The 13830-nt window shown below is 44.3% G+C and overlaps 1 protein-coding gene across 3 annotated transcripts in view; it reads right to left on the reverse strand.

The window, feature by feature from the left end:
- The window catches only part of MFHAS1 (multifunctional ROCO family signaling regulator 1), a 97306-nt gene that overhangs the window by 14095 nt on the left and 69381 nt on the right, over positions 1-13830 (reverse strand). The gene's annotated exons all lie outside the window — the stretch shown is intronic.

Genomic DNA, 13830 nt, shown 5'->3' on the forward strand with positions numbered 1-13830 from the left:
ACCAGAATAGCAGAATTGGCTCTGCTCCCCTGGCACTGCCTAAATTCTCATCTGCATCACCATGGAGAATGTTCTCATGGTTAGGGCAGGGAGGCCATCGTTCCAGACAAAGACAGCATCTGCCACTATTCTCCTCACCTTCCTTTTCACAGACTGACCCCGGAGATCTTGATCTAGACGGCATGGCAAATTGAGCCGGGGTCCCTGGAGCCCAGCAAAGCAAGGGCTGCCAAGGAGGTGTTCCTAATTAGGATTCGGGGCAGATGGGATTTGGGCAGACCACAGCAGCCTTTCAACAAAGCCCTGCATAAATGATCTGGAAAGGCAACTGACTAAAGGTGTTATCAAGGTAAACAGCCCAGCTTCATACTGGCAAGAGGATTTTCTGGGTAGGTAGGTGTGCAGATTTGAAAGAACCAACACAATGCTATCTTATGAGTAACGGCGTCTAGTAAAAACAGACAATTAACTTAATGGATTACCACAATACCCAAAGGAAATCTGTGTACTCTGCACGCCCCGGATAGACTCTCTCGCCAACCAGATCCTTAAATCCCTAAGAGCAGTGATGACTTCCGTGCCTCAGTTTCCTCTCCACCATCCACTTAGCCAGCACCACCCTGCCCTCTCCCTGTTCTTGTTGCCAGCATGGTGCTCTCACTCAGAGAATATTCAATAAATAGCTTCTGGCTGATGATGGTACACGTTATTGCCTAAATTCTCCTACTTAAACCTAGAAAGTAAATAAACCAAACCAAGAACACAAGGCATATGCCAACTGGGGAAAGACGCTACTGAAACAGAATGTCAACTCTATGGCAGCCATCACTTGTATCACTGATTTGAAAGTCTAGAGACCCCAAAGTGTACGCCAACATGTGATGAAACAAAAATCCTTTGCCCCAAAATACTGTATTTCTAAACGCCTCACCTTCAGCAGAACTCACATTAATAGAGCATGCCCACGTGCCAGCACTGAACTAAGAGCTTTAAATGTACATCTCGTTTCATTTTTACAATGTCCCTGTAAGGTTTATTCTCATCTCACAAATAAGGAAGCTAACACTCAGAAAGGTTATGTGGCATACCCAGAGTCAAGAGGCAGCAAGTGGCAGACTTGGGATGTGACCTTGGGAACCCATCTCTGGGGCACTTTCTCTTTGCCACCACTCTCTAATACCTCCCCAAAGCGGGGACTACTTCTTTAAGTCAGAAGACATCTCTCCCAGAGAAGCAATCTAAAAATAGTGTTTTTAAACAATGTATTAAGCATGGAAATATTTGTACTTTTATGAAATACATTGATTTCCTGGTTTGAACATTTTCATATGGCTTTGCACAGTCTGAACTCAATGTAATGTGAGTTCCTTAACCAAACCACTGTAAACACTGAATTACTGCAAAAGTTAATTTAGCATTATTAGCTTGTATCATGGACACACGGGTATCAGAACTATATGCCAACACCAGCTGGGAAAAGATTTCAAAATATAAAAATGCAAATTAAAAATGTAAACATTGAATGATATCAAAGTAATTAAACGAGCCAAAGTAATAGCATGTTAGACTGGACTGAACCTTGGAAGTCACCCAGTCCAAAAACCACTTCATAACTCAGAAGCTGAGTTTAGCAGATTTGCTCCAAGTCCCACAGAGAGCTGGCATCTTTAAACCAACCAAGCCACCAGGCACCATGAGGCTAGAACTGCAACAAGAGGGTATTCGGAACACCCCAGGCCTGCTAACACCGCTGGTCACAGACCACCCTCTCCTGCTTCCTCACCTGATATTTTCAATTTCTATCCTCTGTCCTAAGATTGCCCTCAAGGCTTGAACATACACTGGGCTTCTCTGGTTTCCCCTGAGAACTCTCTCCTGGTTGGAATTTCACAAAGACCTCAGCTCTGTCGGCTTTCAGCTGCCCAAGTGCCCAGGATAACAACCGCAGAGTCAACCCCACCCCAGGCACCCATCCCTGGCATCAGCCTGGCACAGCTGGCTTCCTTGCTGGGTATGTTATAGGTTTTGGTGAGCAGACCAGTTTGCTAGATAATCTGAAATAATCTGCAGTAGACTATGAAGCACTGGTTATCAATTTCTATTAAACCAATAGCTTTACTGTCCCCTTCTCCCAACCCCCAGATTCCCAGTATCATACAGGATCAGGGAACTGGTTTTGTTTAAGTCCTGTCCCTAGCAGACTGCCAGCCACTGAAACAGAGCACAAAGGTTGAAGGCACCAAGGAGTTCCACGCATACACAAACTTCACTTCATGCTATAAAATAGTACTGAGCAGCAAGCAGAACAGTTCACAATTTCCAAGACATCTGTGTACTCCAACAAGCTACTGCATGGTGCCAGTATTCTTAGGATTTAAGAAATGTGCCCAGTTGCTGCTAGATTAAGAAAATAAGAAACACAGCTTTTTCCTTAAAAAGACTTTCTTATTACAAATATGAAGAGTGGTTCAAAATACATCATTTACCAAAATAGAAGCTAGTCATCTCAAACTTATTTAACACAAACTTGATCTTCAAACTCAAGTACAGTCATTCATTGAGCATCTAATCAGGGAGACCTCAGTGTGGGTGAGGAGCTGTAGGAGACGCAGCGGATACAGGAGTCTGAGGCAGGGCCTCCGATGTGGAGGGTCTGGGCATCCGAGAGGAGCTACATGGAGCTACAATTCCACGTGATGGGTGCCCCAAGGAAAGTGACGAGATGCTAGAGGAGTAATGAGAAGGAGAGACTAATACTGATTTGCAAGATGGGAAAAGACCTCGAAGAGCGGGGAACACTGACTCAAAAGACCAGGTCACGTTCATTATCAGAATGGAGAACAGTGCGAGCACACTACCTGATCATCATGCTGCCATATGTGTCAGGCTGAAAACAAACACAAATTAACCCCAGAAGAAAAGATAATGATCCCAGTAGCAGCTAATATTTCTTCATCACTTAGTATGTGCTTATACTATAAATGTGTTATCTCACTTAGTCCTGGTGCCAATCTTATGAAGTAAGTACAATTATGATCCCCATTATATAGAAGAGCAAAGTGAGGCTCAGAGGGGTTACATAATTCACCACAGTCACGAGGAGGAAGTGGCAGTGGCAGAATTTGGACTCTGGACTATCTGACTCCACTCTTAATCGCCGTATAATACTGTCCTGTGGCAGGGAGAGCGTGATGATTAAATCAGATAACGTACGGAAAGCGCTGAAAGTTGTATCCAGCATCTAGTAAGTTCTTGACACTATTACTGTACTGATAAGATTTTTTAAAAAGCTTACTCTTCCAAATATATAAAGAATTCATACAAATATATGATCATTACCCAGATTCTCTACAGTAAAGCAATACACAAGGATTAGACCAGGAATTATCTACATGCAAAACACCACCTCAAGAGAAATTTGAAAACTTCAAATGAAAAACATTTAGATTTATTACACATCTGTCACCACTAGCAAAAGCAAATAAAAAGATAAATCCCAAAGTTGGTGGGAGCTGTAAAAAAAAAAAAAGAAAAAATTACACTTACAGAAAATATGTTAGTGTAGCGTAAGGAGAAATATATGTGTAACTTGGTACATTTCCGTTTTTAGGAACTTGCTTCAAGGAAGTGGGCCTTTGCTTCTGACAAAAATTATACAATGATTGCTCACAGCAACACTATTTATAAAACAGTGAAAACTTGGTAACCCCCTCAAATGTCCAACAATGGGGAAATGATTAAAAACTATGACACATTCATAAGACAGAACTCTCTGTAGTCTTAAAAACAATGTAACTGACATTTCTACGTGGAAATGTAAACTTGACAGCACATTCTAATTAGAAATATAAACTGATAAAGAACACAAATGACTTTAGAGTGAAATAGATCATTCGAGATTAAATAGTGCTGAGATTGTTTATTTATTTTTATCTTTGTCAATAATAAAAAAAAAAAAAGACACAAGTATGCTTCACACTGAAGGGAGATGCCAACTTTAAATGCTGGTGCTTTCACTTCTGCTGGAGAATTTTTATCCACGTGCAGTTTACAATGCAGTCAGTCTTTCTGAAGATGCAGAAATCTGTGCTGATGAACAGAACACTGCATTTACTGAAGCTGTAAAGGCCACAGCACAGTCTCCTTGTGTCCACTAAAGTCATGAAAAACTGTTCTCAATTACTCTGGCTCAGGATTTCTAGCATTAAAATCCTGGTAAACTCTTACTGTTTTTCCCCCTCTGGAAGGACAGAGCACCAAGTTTATTATGATTTTTTAAAAACCAATAGAAGATAAGTGAAATGAGCTCATCTTCTTCAGCTAATCATCAGAATTCTAATACTGGGCAAATTATGCAAAATATTAAAAATTTACCATACTGATGACCCAAACCACAATATTAAAAGACCCAAATATCTCTTTTCAGTGCAAATAAAACCCATTTCCTGATCTAGGATGAAGATCTAAGTTGAATATCCCTCAAAATAGCAAAAGTGGTTTAGAAATGGAAACAATTTAAAAATAAACAATTACATAGGTTCTATTAAATAAGGCATTATCTAGATGTCTTCAAGACCTGTTTTAGCTCTAATATTCTAAAATTCACACTCCCCCGCTGCGCCCTGCCCCCAACTCCCCAAAGTCCACTGCTGTCTTTTGTGTGTGTGTCTGTGTGTGTGTGTGTGTGTGTGTGTGTGAGGAAGATCAGCACTGCGCTAACATCTGCCAATCCTCCTCTTTTTCTTTTTTTTCTTTTCCGTTGAGGAAGACTGGCCCTGGGCTAACATCCGTGCCCATCTTCCTCCACTTTATCTGGGACGCCGCCACAGCATGGCTTGCCAAGCAGTGCGTCGGTGCACGCCCGGGATCTGAACTGGGGAACCTGGGCCACCGCAGCAGAGCGTGCGCACTTAACCGCTTGCGCCACCGGGCCTGCCCCCCACTGCTATCTTTTAATTACGTGTGACTCTGGATGTAGCTGCAGTGAGATGCATGAATGCATGTTTCCCACGTCTTCTCAGGGCAAAGAAGGCATCATGTGAAATCAATGAGCGGGAAGGTTCCCCACTTTGCAAGCCCCCTAAGTTATCAGAGACAGCAAAGACTGGAGAACTCCATGGTCACTCTTATATGGAAAAGGAAAGTCAGATAGAGATAAAAGGACACCTTGTCTTAAAACAAAATAAAGGCAGAAAGTACGTACATAGGAGAAGTAAACACTGAACATTAAAATGTTCAATTTAAAAACACGCCACCGTGCGCACTTCAGAGGTGAGACAAGGCAGCAGAAAAGCTCTCTCAGTCCCTGTTGGTTCCGACATAACCAACCCTTTGCAGACTGCGCCACCTCTTCTCGTTTTAGGGGAGGGTCCCTCACGCCAGCCCTGCCCCCCACCACAGTGCCTCCCTCAGGACCATGGCTGGGTGGCTCCTGCTCGGCCGCTGCTCAGAAGAAATAAAATAAATAGACCAGGTTGTACTTTTTGGTAGTCTTGACTAAAAAATTAAAAAATTCCATTTTGTGAAGTGACTTTGGTCTCGGCCCTTGGAATGTGAATTATAACGGCTTTTAGAAGAGAAAGGGCCTGCACGAAGTAACCAACAAGTTTTTGTGAAGAGCAGAAACAGAGCTGGGCCTTCCATCTCCGACCCAGGACTGTGCCCATCCATCTCTGGCAGTCTTCTTTCTCATAGAACAGAAGTAAAAATTATGCATAACTATGGAAATATGTCCTTCCCAACTTATAAAAGTTGTCTTAAAGTGCCATTTAATAATAGCCAATGAGAATAAATGGAAAATTTTAAAACTAAATTTAAAATGTCATTTAAAGGCATTTTCTATCATATTTAAACTAAAGGTGAGGTTTAAACGTAAATTTGAAATGAAAATGAATTAAAGGTAATGTAGTTTTGGAATTGATTTTGGAAATTTTACCATAACCTTTAAGAAACGGAAGATATCAATAACTTGGAGCCAGGAATTACTTCACTGGCAAAAGACATCCTGGTATAAATTAGATGAGAAATGAAAGAGGAAAATCCCAACATCCTAGGCCTGGCCCCGCCACTGAGCTCACTCATTCATTCATCGGATGCATCCTAACCACCAGCTGCAGACTCAGAGAGAACACAGGGACTAAAATATTCAAAGATCCCTGATTTCATGGAGCTGCTAGTTTAGAGGGAAGACTAGTAAGAAACAAAGTATATAACTAATAAAACCTGTTACCCAGATCATTAAAACAGGCTGATATGATAGAGAGTGAGTGGGTGGCTGCTCACACTGGGCTGTCCAGGACACCTCTCTGAGCAGGTGACATTGAAGCTGAAATCTGAACAACAAGGAAAAGCAAGCCATGGGAAGACCATTCCAGGCAGAGGGAACCACTAAAGCAAAGTCCTGAAGACTTTGGCTGCCCAGAGAAGAGCGTGGCTGAGCGTGGCTGGGTCATGGGATGAAATGGAAATGGGGCAAGGGGAGGCCAAGGCAGTGAGGGCCAGACGGTGGGGACTTGGTAGGCAAGGGAGAAACGTGTGGTTTTCATTCTAAGTGGTAAGGAGCCATGTGCAAGGTTTTAAATGGAGCAATGACTTCTGATCTGGGTGCTGTGTAGGGTGGCAAGAGGAAGCCAGGGAGGCCATCAGAAGGCTCACGCAGGAGGCCAGGTAAGAGACGGTGGAGGCCTGGCCTGGGGAGGTGTTGGTGGAGATGGAGAGACGGGGGTATGTTTTGTAGACAGTCAATAGGACTTGCCAATGAACTGGATGTGGGGGTAAGAGGCAGAGAAGAACCAAGGATAATTCCAGGTCTTGGTTTGAGAAACTGGTGGACGGTGGTACTACCTGCAAGACTAAGAGAGAAGGTAGTTTGTGGGGAGGGGAGAAATGAAGAGTTCTGTTCTGCCCAAGTTAGATTTGACTGTTAAACATGGTGATAGAAATTAAGTGAGCAATTACATATACAATTCTGGATTTGTAGGAAAAGTTAAGGCTGGAGGGAGAGATTTGGGAGTCATCAGTAAACATGATATTTAAAGGCATAAAAGTGGATGACATCACCTAGGAAAGTGAGTAGATACAGAAGAGAAAGGAACGAGACACAAAGCCCTGGAGTGCTCCAAATTCAGAGGCTGAAAAGAAGAGAGGCCAGCCAGGAACTGTAGGAAGGTAGAAGGAAAACAAGAATGTGGCTTCACAAAAGAAAATAAACTCCCTCAAGAAAAGGGAGGGGTAACTGTGCTAAAGTCTGCTGAGTGGACAAGCAAAATAACAAGAGAAGGGGCCACTGGGTTTGGAGGTCACTGGAGGCGTGGATAAAGCAGCCTCAGCAGAGAGGTGAGGACGGATGTGTGACTGAGGAGGCCTGAGTAAAGGATGGGAGGTGACGAAGTGGAGACTACAGCCAGAGACGACTTTTCAAGAAGTTGTGTACCTGTCACCTGTACTCTAGTAGCTGGTTATACCACATCTGAAAGAAACAACGAGGGAAAGGGACTCCATCATCTGAGTTTTCTCCGGCTCTAAGGCTCCATGTCTGAACTACCAAAATGAATGAGTGGGTAGATGGAGGAGTCAGTGAGTGAATGAACGGGAGAATGAACAAAAGATCACAAGGCTTAGAAGACAAAGAGAGCCCTGGACAATTTCCTGGAGGGCAATGCGATGAACTGCTATTTTGAAAAGATAAACAGGGGGGTCCAAGTCCCCTCCATGGTGGGTTACATGATAAGAAAGCCATCTGCATGGCAGACATCTCCATTTAAAAAAAATAACAATGGTGAAATAACATTTGTTCGCCATTTAAAATAGATTTTTATCAAAATGTAAAAGCAGTCTAAAACACTTGAATCACACTAATCAGCTTAATGTATATGAAATTGCTGGTCATAGAGAAACAATAAAAAGTAGTTTGGCTCTGGAGTCAGCCTTAGTTCCAATCCTGGCTAAGATTTACCAGCTGTATGGATCAGTCAGGGCCTAGGCAGGAGACAGAAACCAGAGAGTAAGGTTTAACATAAAGAATTATTAACTCTTTACAGGGAATTTACTGCCAAGAGGAAAAAGAACTCTAAAGAATACCCTGAGGATGAGGGAGATGATCTATAGAAGAAAAACTTGGACACCCCCAAGGCTGAGGTCAGAGCTCATTGGATAGGGTATGGTGCAGCCCCTTGGATGGTAGAAAAGTGTGCTGGGTTGCCCCAGGCCAGACTAGTCCATAGACAGCTGGCTGAAGCTGGAAAGGAACTATCCTCTGAGTGACAATAAAATTCCCTCGGAAGCTGCTGGAGGGGGTGAGGAACATGTTGTTGAACTTAGTATGAAGCTGGATGGGGTACCCATAGATGCAGCAGGAATCTTCCTGCTGGGCCACTGGGACGTCAGCTGGGGTGCCCACAGATACCATCCAGCACTTGGCCACATATAGTCTTAGGGAGTTCTGGGATTCAGAAAGTGGTCCCCAACACCGCTGGGATGCTGCACTCTTCCTGAAAGCACAGTTTGCTTTTGGCTCAACTAGTTCCTCTTAGAAATGAGTCAAACCAATAGGACCACTTAATAACTGGACACATCCTAAGGTATGAATTTCAAAGGCAGCTGCAAAAACTTATGCCATCAGAAATTGTGAACTTCTCCCAGAATGTGTCTTCATTTTCACCATATAGCCCTACAATTCTTCAAAATGTAGGAATCCACCGAGTTCTAGGCAATTTAACAATGTAAAGCCATCTCCGTTTCCAGCCATTTGTTGAATTCCCAAGTCCAGTTTTGACTCTGAACGCTGGGACTTCTTTTTTAAAAAAACACTCAGAAATGTGCTTCTATGCCTTGAAGCTTTGGGGATTGTTTGGAAAGTCTTATCAGTAAGAGAGTGCAATCTACAAGTCAAACAGAAGCAGGCCAATTGGCGTTCTTAGAGATGCCCTTGAACTAGAGGTGCAACTCAGTACCCACCTTCAGCGAGCTTTCATGGCCTGGCTGTTGTTTGCACTAAACAAACTAAATTCCAGCCCTTCACTTCACTTCTTCCCAACATCCTCCAAAGAGGTGACAGTGCTGACGTTATGGGCAGAAGGAGAAACAAAGGTCACATTGTAGATCCTTCTATGACTCACACAATGATCCTAACCCGTGAGGTCCTCAGACTCTCCTGATGAATAATGCAATGGAAGCCAGGCTGGCCCCAAGCTGGGCACACATGACTGACGCCTGTGATTTTTCTTTTTATGGCAGGTGCTCCGTCTGGAGCAAACAAGCTGGGTTTTTCCTTGTTTAGCCCAGTTCCAGACAGAAGATGATTGTTCTCATAGTAATGTTTGCTTACAATTAAATAAAGCTTCTGTTTGTTTGGTTGAGGGACAGAACGGGGTGGCTAAGTTATCTCAGGTACCCTACGCAGAGAAGAGCTGCATTCGGCCCACGGGGCCCTCCCTGATGGATAATCACTCAGGTCCCTTCCACACCAAAAAAGTCATCACCTTAGACCACAGCTTCCCAAAGCATTTGGCAAAAGTTCATCCAAGGGAAAAAAAAAAAAAAAAAAGCTAACAATTTCTTTCCAAATTTCCACCTCCGTTGTGTCACTTCTCTCATATTACAAGCCAACACTTCCCTTTCCTAACCTCTTTTTCTTTTTTGTTTTTTTATTTACACACAGCCAATTCTCTGTATCATTCTTTCCTACCGCTTCCTTCGCACTTGGCTACTGAAATTCCCTTTCCTGTGGCCCTTCTGTTTCCATCACCTGCTGTGAACCAGAGTCCCCTCCCCTCCTCTGGGCTGCTCTTCTGCCGAGACTCTTCCAGGGTCCCGAGGAGTTCCTTCCCAAGCGTTCATCACAGCACTGGGACGAGACGCCTGGTAGGAACTTCAGGAAGATTCCACTTTGCAGTGTGAGGCTCCAACAGACACAACATAAATATTCCTGAGGGACAGAATGAACATCCCGGGACAGCAGGTGAACCTGGCTCACGTGGCATTTATTAATACGCAGGAGAAATTCCTCCAGGGAAGTTGCAGGAAGCTGAGGCACCTACTAGGAAGGGCTTTGCTTTGGGTTCTAAAAGAGAGAACAATAGCACAAGCAAAGACTGTTTGATATCAAAGTTCTTTATACTCGCTGTTCTCAGCATCTTCATCAGTCCCAGATTAGCCCAGATAATATACATGTTGCAATAACACAAGAACAAGAGATCCTGTCTTCAGATTCTGTACAGATTTCTCTAGGATGTCTACAAATGAACCACCCTGTATCCTAAAAAGGTGGAACCACGAGGCACCCCTTGAAGCTTCAATGAGGTGGTTTTATGACAAGACAGCATTCGTATTGATGGCAAGCACACTTTAAAAATTCACTACCCACGAGAAGTGGCGAGGGCTGGTCCAAAACCGTATAGACAAATCCATGCAAATAAATCATTAATGGCACATACTGTGAGAAGGTAAAGCTTCCAAGGTTGAGCTTACAGAGAACAAATAGGCCTTCCACAACACTGTTCTCCCAGTAATGACAAAAGAAATGAAATGAAGGAATCATTCATATTCATACCTATATCTCTCAGGAGTTAATTGATGGGCTGCTGGCTCGGCCCAAGCTGTTCTATAATGGCCTTACCTATAAGCACATCCTTCAGAAAATGCACATGACTTACACCACCCTCTCCTTACTGACCCTTAAAAGGTCTGACCCAAGTCAAAGCTGGCTGGGGCAGAGGGCCAGACCGCCCTGTCTCTTCCCGCCATTCATTCATTCCAACTCGCCTCTCCTCAGACGCGTGTGCCTGCCACCTGGCTCCATTTTCACTGCTAAGGGTTTATATAAATACAAATCCACCCAAGAAAGGAAAAATATTTCCCTTTTTGCTGCTCTGGATCAAGTTCCAGCAGACTTGGCTGAGGATTAGACATGCTTCACAGATCAAAGTGTGCGGGGCGGGGAGGAGGAGGAGGAGCAGGCCAAACCCACTGGCCTTCCCTCTCTCCAAACGCAAGTCAGGACTATAAAAAGCCCACATGGCTGGACTGAAGTGCTTTCAAAAGGTTCCTCTTTATTTGGATAGCCTGTCACCTACTTCTTACTGGAAACGGTTCCAGGTTCACAGAAGTTAAGGCAGACAGCATAAAAGCATTCCGACTACAACTGTCTCCCTCCAACACTCCTTTGCCTTTCAACTGAAAATGGGAGGAACTTTTACGACCTGAACTGAAATTTGAATCACCGGCCCAGCAGCCTTATCAAAATCGACCTGATTCTGAAGTACTGAGGAAGCCATCTGAAGTCCTTAAGAATGATCAGAAACCATATATTTGCTTCTCGTGTCCAAAGAAGATGAAAAGAATTTGTGCAAATTCGTTTTTCTCTGAGGGAGGGAGGAAGGAGGAGGAGTGAATGTGGGGCTTGTGGGGGTGGGGGGTAGCTGAGGAGCCCCTGCAGGGGCCCAGGAGAGAGAGAAATCCAGCAGACTTAGAGTCAGACCCACGGAGCCTTAAGGCTGGAAGGAACTTTGAGGGGGTTCAACTTCCTCATTTTGCACATGAATAATCTCTCCCACATGCATAAAGAAACACTACAGGGGGACGTGTTCCAGTGGGGAGCCTCCCCCATCATGAGCTTTCCTTTATCTACTCCTCCTTCCCAAGTCTCATTCCCAGAAGATCCAACCTGCACTTGAGGCCATTTTAAACATACAAAAACCATCTATGATGACCTGTAAAGCATTAAATTGCATGAACCGTCGAAACCAAACAATTCTTAGCCATGCCAACCTCTTAAAAGTTGTAATTGTGGACAAGAAAGAATTTTTTATATTTCAATTGCACCTCATCCTGCAAGCAGATGCAGCTGGCTCCCAAACTGAAGCCTAAATGCAGACAGACATAGGAAAGAACATCATCAGGACAGCATTAAAGCCAGTTGGAAAGTATGGAATTGCCAAATAGAACTAGCTTTGTCAGAGGAGAGGGCAGCCAGCCATGGAGAAGCCACTTCTGGGGGCAGCCCGGTCTACAGGGAAACCACCACTTAACCAGGCTTCTTGCCTTGCCATGGCCTCAGTTTACCTCCAGTCCTGAGCTCTTGACGGAATATCAGACCAGGATCCAACTACCATTAAACATTGCCACTTGGACACTGATTGTCCAAAATCAAACTCTGGATTCCCACTGGTCCCACCTCCCGAAAGTTACTCCTTTCCCAGGCTCCCCCATATCTGTACATTTCCACTCTATTCTTCCAGTTACTTTGGACAAAAAATGTGGAGTCATTTTTCCCTCCCCTTTTCTCTCACACCGCACATGGAATGCATCAGCACCTCCTGTTGCTCTACCTTCAAACCCACTCAGCATCTGACCACGTCACCAGCTCCCTAAGTCCAGCCACCATCAACCTGGACTACTGCAGAGGTATTCGAGCTGATCTCCCTGCCCTCAGTCTATCTCCCCACTGAAGCTAGAGGGATTATTTCAGAATGCAGATCAGATCATGTTACTCCTCTGCTCAGAAACCTCCAGGGCCTCCTCTGCCACTTAGAACAAAAACCCAAGCCCTCACAACAGTCTACAGGGTTCTATGTGATCTGCTCCCATCTACCTCCTGCCCCTCGCTCCTTCTCCATTCTGCTCTAGTCTCCCTGGCCTCCTTGTAGAGCATGCTCCTACTCCAGGACCCTGTCCTAACCACGTAGCCCCCCATCCCAACCCCGGCCCCTATACACATTTCATTCAGGTCTCTGCTCAACTATCACCACCTCAAACAAAACTTCCCTGACCCCCCTGTATAAAACGGCATCCCCACCTCCTGGTCACTCTACACCCCACTGCCTGCTTTACTGTTCTTCACAGTACTTATATCTGCCTGACATAGATGGGTAGATGGTGTGTCTCTTCTACTAGAATGTCAGCTCCACAAGTGTGGGGATTTCCCTTGTTCATTGTTGGATCCTGTGGGAGATCAAAATTGGCCACCTCAAAATATGTCTCTTTACCTTGATTACTTCCTCTGAAGGACATTTGACCTTCCCCTCCCAAACTGCCTACAGAATTTAACATAGAAAGTCTGTTTCAGGAAGGAGCCACTACCATATGATGGCTGTAATATAATGTAAAATAGATACGATATAAGAAAGCCAACAAGCCCATCTTATCAAAAATTGTGTCTCTCCAGCCACATTCTCTATAGGTGGCCCTGTAAAAAGTTGTCTGACAAACATTTGCATTTCCATCTCCATGTGAATTGTCTTTCCCTCTGAAATCTCAAACCACTACCCGCCAACACCTCCTTGCCTTTAGCTGAAAATACTTAAGAGAGCAGCTTAGTCAGAATGACTGAGTTGCTCAGTTCCTATTTTCTGAGTTTCTCCCATGTACACGTTATTAAACTTTGTTTGATTTTCTCCTGCTCTTTGTTCTTATGTCAATTTAATTTGTATCCCAGCCAGAAAGGATCCAGAGTGTGTAGAAGATAGTCTTCCTCCCCTCTTCAATCCCAAGCATCCAGAACAATGCCTGGCACACAGCAGGCCCTAGATATACGGTGAATAACTAAGCCAATCAACTGATGAATCCATAAATTGAGGGCATATACAAGACGGCCTCTCCAGTTCCCTCAGGTCTGTGGTTCCAAATCTGACTCTGGTGTGGCGCACAGTCAGGCTGTTAGGGTCAAAGTCTACACCCTCTTCTTCCAAAGGGAACACACAGGCCCAGCTAGGGCAGGTTTCCCAACTTCTCTGCACGGCACTGCCTCCTCCACACACCAGGCCAGGTGCAAAAACCAGAAGCGCTCCAGGAAGCCACCTGCTTTTCTGTCTTATTTGATTCTTGCATCCTTTA

This window comes from Ceratotherium simum, chromosome 28 (genome assembly GCF_057802395.1).
Source record: "Ceratotherium simum simum isolate JZ-2026a chromosome 28, ASM5780239v1, whole genome shotgun sequence".
NCBI lineage: Eukaryota > Metazoa > Chordata > Mammalia > Perissodactyla > Rhinocerotidae > Ceratotherium > Ceratotherium simum.